We start from the raw sequence: 7,629 nt of genomic DNA, 5'->3' as shown, positions 1-7,629 counted from the left end.
GCGCTATAAATAACTGATAGGCGGACCCCGATTTTGATAAACAAAAACGGTGAGCCAGGCGGGAGGAATGCATTCCCCAGAATTCCTACGCTCATTTCCTCTTCTCTCCCACTTCCGCTGCATTTTCAACGCGGGCATTAATGGAATAAATGCATACCTGTGCTAAAGCGCTCATCGGCTTAGGTGCCTAGAGTGAAATGACAAAAGACCGACATCATGTGACTGATGCCGGTTTTCTGTGGCTTAGTCCGAGGTGATCTCCATCCCAACCTTTCCAGACCGACCATCGCTATGAAACTGATTGTGAGTGGAGACACTCGAAGATTGCAGACTTTTATAGCATCTGAAAGTTTTCAGTCCTCGCCAAATAAGTCCAGCACCACCTCGGTCGAATCTAATGGTTGTGATTGGCTATATCTACGAAGATAGCGTTTGCATAGCTGTTGATTATATCCATAGAATATTTCATTTTCATGAACGTTAATATAATTTTTGTTTTCATTTTGCCTTTACGTTACTGCGCATGCATCATTAGAACAGGTATGCATGTTGCCTACTATTTACATACCCCTTATTATTACAGAATTTGGGGTTTCAATGCTAATTGAAGACATAAGTGCAAGAAACATATAATAGCCAAACGCTTAGTTTCGACAAAAATTAGAAAAAATGTTTCTTGCACTCGGAGGTTAGAACGTCAACTATTAACAATGTCTGCTGTACTTATTTGGAACTTATTGTTGAAATAACAATATCTGTTGGAGAAGGCGATGAGGGGCCTCATGTGCTTAAGGAAATCTCATATTTTCAAAAATTACTCATCATATTATTCTTGTACTCAGATCTTTAACTATCGTAAAAATTTCTTTATTTTCCTAGGAAAATAAGAATTATATATTCCTCAAATTTCCTATAGTGGAAAATAACAAACATTCAAGTCATGGATTCAGCATGAAATTCTGCATTAACAGGCAGATTAGAGAGGCAGGATAAAAATAATGGCAGCGGTGGGATTCGAACCCACGCCTCCGAAGAGACTGGTGCCTTAAACCAGCGCCTTAGACCGCTCGGCCACGCTACCCCGATTCTCCGTGAAGCCAAGCAGGCTGGCTGTTCTTTATATTTCCTCGGAGCGCGGCCCTTGTATTGTCCCCCCTCATTAAACCATGTTTTTGCTCTGGAAACCTCCGCCGCTCCCCTCCCCCTCTTCGCGCTAACACGTGGACACAACACACGCTCGAATCCTCCTCCCGAGCTGCGACTCATGTTGCGACAGCCTATTAGCTAATCCTGTGCGCCCGGATCTATGGATTATCTCACCCATACTTAACGTCCACGTTCCGTCTCCACGCGTGTACCTCGAAGCTTTATGGAGCGCTTTATTTCACTCGGGGGCATATGGATGAATTTATTTTGTGTCCATTTTTAGGAATTAGATAAATATTGAAATGACATCACGTCATCGCCGCAGAGTCAATATTGAAACTTCCCAGAAGCAAGATGCATGTAACGGAGGTTAAATTAGATTGTGAACTGATCGGAAATAAAAAAGTTATGGTTTAATACTACCAATGAAAATAAAGTTGAAACCAGAGTTCTCTGCGGTAGGGATGAATGCGTTTGACCTATCTTTCCAGGAATGATATATTTTAAAAATGGCAATATCACGTCAACATCATCAAGTCAGCAGATTTTATGTTGAAACCAAAAGCAAAATAGCATCTCATCAACGTTGTATTTAATTCACATGTGAGGGGGAAACACGAAATTTCTTGAAAAATATATATAAATTTAAAACAATTTGAAATCATTTTCATTCAATAAATTCTTATCGAAAGACATTTTATTTCACCCCGGTGTGGATTAATTTCTTTCGCTTGCGTTTATCTAAGAATAAGAAATGACGGAATGACCTTATCACGTCATCATAGTCAAGTTAGGGAGAGATGGGGTCTGGAGGTTGCTATCCTCCGTGCTGTTTTAATTATCATTAATTTTTACTGTACACTTCTGAAACCCAGAGCCGTATTTTAGCAGATGCACTTTTAATTCATGCAATAAAAAGTCTGGTAAAAGGAAAAGTAATATCTTCATTGAAGTAAAAAATTGAATCTCAACACATTCTTACATGATGTAATATACCTGTACGAACTTTGATTCTTAGATTATTCTCGATATTTAGCCTTCCTCGATTTAATTTCAATCTAAGGCTTCGATCAGAAACCTATTTCGGCTCCAAAGGTGGTGTTAAAAAACACAAACTCCCTTTTTTTATCCATTTTGAGCTGTGTTAATTTTCCTTTCTTGCTTTTCCGTCACGGTTTGCCATAAACAGCCTTAAGGGCCAGCTTCCAGGCTGATTGATAACAAAATATCAAAAGATTAAATGAAATACATTATGAAATGTTAAGGCCATTATACACGGTGAATAATTATGCGAATGATCATGCTAAATGATCACATGATCATTCACAAGATCATGCGAGCAAAATAGAACATATTCTAATTTCCACTGAATGATCATGAAATATGAAGGTTCAATCGCAAATCGTTCCGTCATACACGGTGAATGATCATGCGCATGATCATTCAGCATGATCATGCGAATGAAATCATTCGCCGTGTATAGCGGCCTTTAGATTAATGGATTAATGGAGTTAATGATAAAACGAGCGTGCTGCGCCCGCTCCCAGCGGGTTCCCCCGCTCTTTTCAATGCAGGTCCACAGAGGTATAGGCGCGTTTCTAATTTTAAAATGTAGAAAAAAAGGCAGGGCCTTATGTACAAATTTAATTGGAATATTCATGCACTAATTGAGGTCAGAGGACCTCTTTAAACACAACATTAGAAGTAATTACACTATCCTCTGCTAAACGCACATGATGTCTCATACTTACGTATCAACAGGAGACTTGAGTGTGGAATTTTTTATTTATTTATTTATTATGTTTAATGTTCGCCCAACATGTACATAATTATAGGGCGAACAATACATGATTATAACTACAAAAAATAGAAAATAAATTGGTCACAGCCACAAAAAAAGTAACAATCATGATAACAAATGGTAAAAATATTAACTAAATACTATCACAGTCGCGAAACATATTCTTAACATCTTTTAAAAAGCAGTTTTTCTTTTGATACAGGTCTAAATCATTGAAGTTTTTGTTATATAGTACACAGATCCTTCGTATTGGCGTATTGGAACAATAATTTGTTTTAACCTTAGATATGTAAAATGTTCTTTTGAACCGGCTATTAACATTTGGTACTATTATTTTTATTTCCTTAAGCAATTCATAACATTGACCCTTATTAATGACATCATGCAGAAATAGCAGGTCGTTTATGGTTCTTCTATTTTGCAGGGTATGGAGACCAAATACTCTTAACAAATCACTATAACAGACATAATTCTCGAAAAGCGGATACACATGATATAATACAAAATATAGAAATCTTAAAAATCTCTTTTGAACTTGCTCTAGCAGTACAATATGTTTCTTTAAATAGGGATTCCAAATAACTGACCCATATTCCAACTTACTTCTCACATAAGAGTAATACAATGTCTTAAGTACCATCTCAGAGCTAAAATATTTTGACATACGGTGTATAAAGCCCAAAAGTTTACATGCAGTTATGCTAATATTCAATATATGTGTGGTGAAATACATTTTGCTATCAAAGGTGACCCCTAGATCCTTCCATTCGTTAGTCCTATTCAATTTGGATTCTTCCATATGGTAATTGCATTTGATTACATTTTTTCTCCGAGAAAAGGATAAAACAAAACACTTATCAACATTAAAAAATAGACCATTTTCATGAGATCAGGTGACCAGACTGTTTAAATCTGACTGTATCTGGAGACAATGTTGTAAGTTGTTCACCTTTCTATATATTTTAACATCATCTGCAAACATTAGACATCTTGAATGATGGATACATTGTGGCAAGTCATTAACAAATATCAAAAACAGAAGTGGACCCAGGTTCGAGCCTTGAGGCACACCAGATACAACAGAGTATTTGTCAGACACCACGTTTCGATACACTACGTATTGTTTTCTTTCATTTAGAAATGAACTCAAAAGAGTTAACAGAGAGCCTGCAATGCCAATACTTTTCAGTTTGCTTAGCAATATGTTATGTTGTACAGTATCAAAGGCTTTTTTAAAGTCTAGGTAGACTGCATCCACCTGAGAACCGCTATCCATGGAATTCATAACATAATCAGTTAAAATAGCTAGGTTGGTCGTTACTGACCTATTAGCTATAAAGCCGTGTTGTGTATCACTTATCCGATTTTTTAATAGAAAGTTAATACGCTTACATAAAATACTCTCAAATATTTTTGAAAAAACAGACAATATACTTATAGGCCTATAATTTTTTATGTCGTTTCGTTCTCCCTTTTTAAAAATAGGACACACCTTGGCAGTTTTCCATTTTGTGGGAAATACTCCACTTTTTAAAGAGTTATTAAACAACTGACATAAAGGTTGAGCTAAGATCTCTTTACAGCCTTTCACAATATACGTAGGGATATTGTCAGGACCAATAGACTTTTTGGTATCTAAACTTTGGATTGCTTCAAGCACTTCATCCATGCTAATACTAATAATGATTATATTATCATTGTTTTGGGCAAGGGTTTCATTAGCATACTTTATCTTAGAGGGATCTACTTGAGTAACATAAACAGACATAAAATATTCTTTAAATGCATTAACTATTTCTCTTGGTGAGGCAAATTCACAACCATTTAGTGTAAGCACTTCAGGGATATGACCACTAGCCTTATTTTTTCTCACAAATTTCCAAAAACTACTATAGTTCCCGTTGACAACTTCATATTTGATACTTTCCAAGTGAACACTTAGAGCTTTATTAATATCTTCTCTAACTTCTATTCTCAAAGTATTGTATTTTGATTTGTGATAACTTGACCCAGTTTTCTTGAACAGTAGTCTATGTCTATCTTTCTTCTTTATTTTTTTAATTACCTCGTAATTGTACCACGAAGGATACTTGTACTTTAATATTTTACATTTTGGAATAGATATATCAATTGCTTCATTTAGGTAACTGTAAAACATTTCCAAACCAATATCGACATCACTAGTAGATGAAATTGCGTTCCAATCTTTACTCCGCAGCTCCTCATATAATTTCAAGTAGTTACCTCTTTTAAAGTTATATGAATTGGCAAAATCATCTTTTGTTTTTTTTGTAATACCACAGACATAATGAGCGGTTACTGCTGGGTGATAGTGATCTTCTTTAATCACTGGCAACGTACAGCGAATCACCTCAATATTACTCTCGACCACATTAGTAAGAACAAGATCAAGAAATTTTCCGTAACTGTTTTCCACATTGTTCTTCTGTTTCAGACCCAATAAGTTCATGAACATCAACAACTCAATACATAATGGCGTTTTCGTCTCAATAGATGACATGAATGAGGGGCAATTAAAGTCACCAAGGATAAATATTTCATTATTAATAATTTCACTATAGGTCAATTTGTCAAAAAAATTAGTATATACTTCAAGCATAGCATCTGGAGGGAAATAGACAACACATAAATACACCCATTCATTATTTTTCACCTGCACCTTGATCCAAATATTTTCATCACATGTCTCTAATTCTCTTAACCTCATTGACTTATACGTATCCTTCACCATTACCATTACTCCACCACCTAGTTTTTTTCCAGTCAAAGTCTCATTTCTGTCTTTCCGATGTAATTTGTATCTGCCACTCATGCATACTTCTGAATCACTTATGTAATTATTTAACCATGTCTCACTTATACATCAGCCGCAATCAGCCGCAGGAATCAGCCGCATTTTGATAAAAGTTATTTAAAAAATGCGAGATATTGGTGCAAATGAACAAATGTATCAGTTTGTGCGCCATTAACGTCAGGAATATTTACCGGTTTTTGTTTATTTTTTTGTTTTTTTTTTTTTGCTTTTTTTATTATTTAAAAACCAATTTTAGGAAACAATAGCAATATTTAGGAAGTACAATATGCCGTCGCATGTTCTCTGATAAATTCTGTGCATTTTGGTACCTCATTTGTAGAGTTTGGTTGCGTATATGTTGAGAAAAAGGTATCTATACAGTAGAAATAATATAGAAGATTGACACGTACTGTGGGTCACCTATCACTCTTTTAAGATCCAATTGCAATCCGCCGAATGGACTGTATTACAATTGAGTTGAATTGCTCCTGAGCTGCCTTGATGCCTATTCCTTAGCTTTTTTCTCCATTTCATCCAAGTAAATTTTTACCACTTCATATAAATATCCAAGTAATAAGAAATGTTGAAATGATATCATAACATCATCATCAAGTTAGTGAAATAAGGGGCCCGGATGTTACAATCCACAAAGGCCGGAATATATCGAAAATATTATCGAAATAATATTTCATGAAGATAGATTGAATTATCGACTTCATGTAAAAAAATATTACTGTACCGCAATTGAGTAGAGTCGCTGCCTTAATCTCTCCATTTCATATAAATATCCAAGTTAATTTTTATCCCGAAATACTACCTTGATTTTCTGACCCCATTTTAGTTGACAAAACACCGATGAAAAGCAAATGGCACAAATGACTACGGCTCTGCGCGCTCGAGATTTTTCACGCTTATTCGAAATAAACATAACCCCACATGATATTCCCATTAATTTCACCAGGTTACGCGGTAAGTTTTTGTATGAACGCCACCATTGATATAAAGGCACTGGAATTTCATGCCAAGTACCCTCTACGGCTGATACAAGGTAATCATAAAAGAATGGTGCGGTTTCAGTAATTCATTGGAAGATAGTGGGGACATTTCAAGATATTGCATAAATATCCCTGGCAGCCTCTAAAACAAAAGTTGGTATATCAGTATTATTAACCACAACGTCAGTCCTTGTATTGTTGTTGAGGTGAGTTTAGTGCCTTTAAGTCAAACAATGTTTGGAATAAGGTTGAGAGTCGTTTGGGCAATTGTCGAGCGATAAGGGCGCTCATATTGAAATTTATTAATCATGTTAAAAAAACTGTTATAGACGAAAAATTTAACAAATTTAAAAAATATATAAATCGTAAGAAAACTTATACTTGGAGTATGCTTCTGTAGTCTGTGAGGCATAGAAAATGAGAGCCGCGAAGAAATTAGGGATAGAGATTTTCGAAATGCGGTGTTAGAGAAGAAGGATGAGGATCAAATGAATCGACCGAGTTAGTAATGAGGAAGTCCTAAGAAGAGTAGGAGAGAAGAGAAGTCTCATTAAAACCAAGATAAGAAGACAGAACAACTTCATATGTCATATCTTGAGACATGATGGTCTAATTAAGACAATCGACGATGGAAAGTAGACGGCAATAACGAAAAGGAAGACCTCAATTTGAATACATGGAGCAGGTAAAGAAGGACGTGAAAGAGAAGAAATACGTAGGGGTGAAAATATTTGCTGATAGGATAACTGCGTGAACTGAGTGGAGAGCTGCGTCAAACCAATCTTAGGATTGTTGACCAGTGATGATGCAACCGTAAGAAATTCTCTTTTTCTTTATTAAAGTTCTCGCGGGTCATTGTAGCTATTAGTGAT

At 35.7% G+C, this 7,629-nt stretch overlaps 1 non-coding gene across 1 annotated transcript; it reads right to left on the bottom strand.

Moving 5' to 3' along the window:
* Positions 1-999: 999 nt before the first annotated feature.
* Positions 1,000-1,081, bottom strand: Trnal-aag. The gene has a single exon. It is a non-coding gene; the product is annotated as a tRNA-Leu (tRNA).
* Positions 1,082-7,629: the final 6,548 nt, after the last annotated feature.

Source organism: Ischnura elegans, chromosome 4, assembly GCF_921293095.1.
Source record: "Ischnura elegans chromosome 4, ioIscEleg1.1, whole genome shotgun sequence".
Classification (NCBI taxonomy): domain Eukaryota; kingdom Metazoa; phylum Arthropoda; class Insecta; order Odonata; family Coenagrionidae; genus Ischnura; species Ischnura elegans.
The sequence above is the reverse complement of the archived record's forward strand: the minus strand, read 5'-3'. Positions and strand labels throughout refer to the sequence as shown.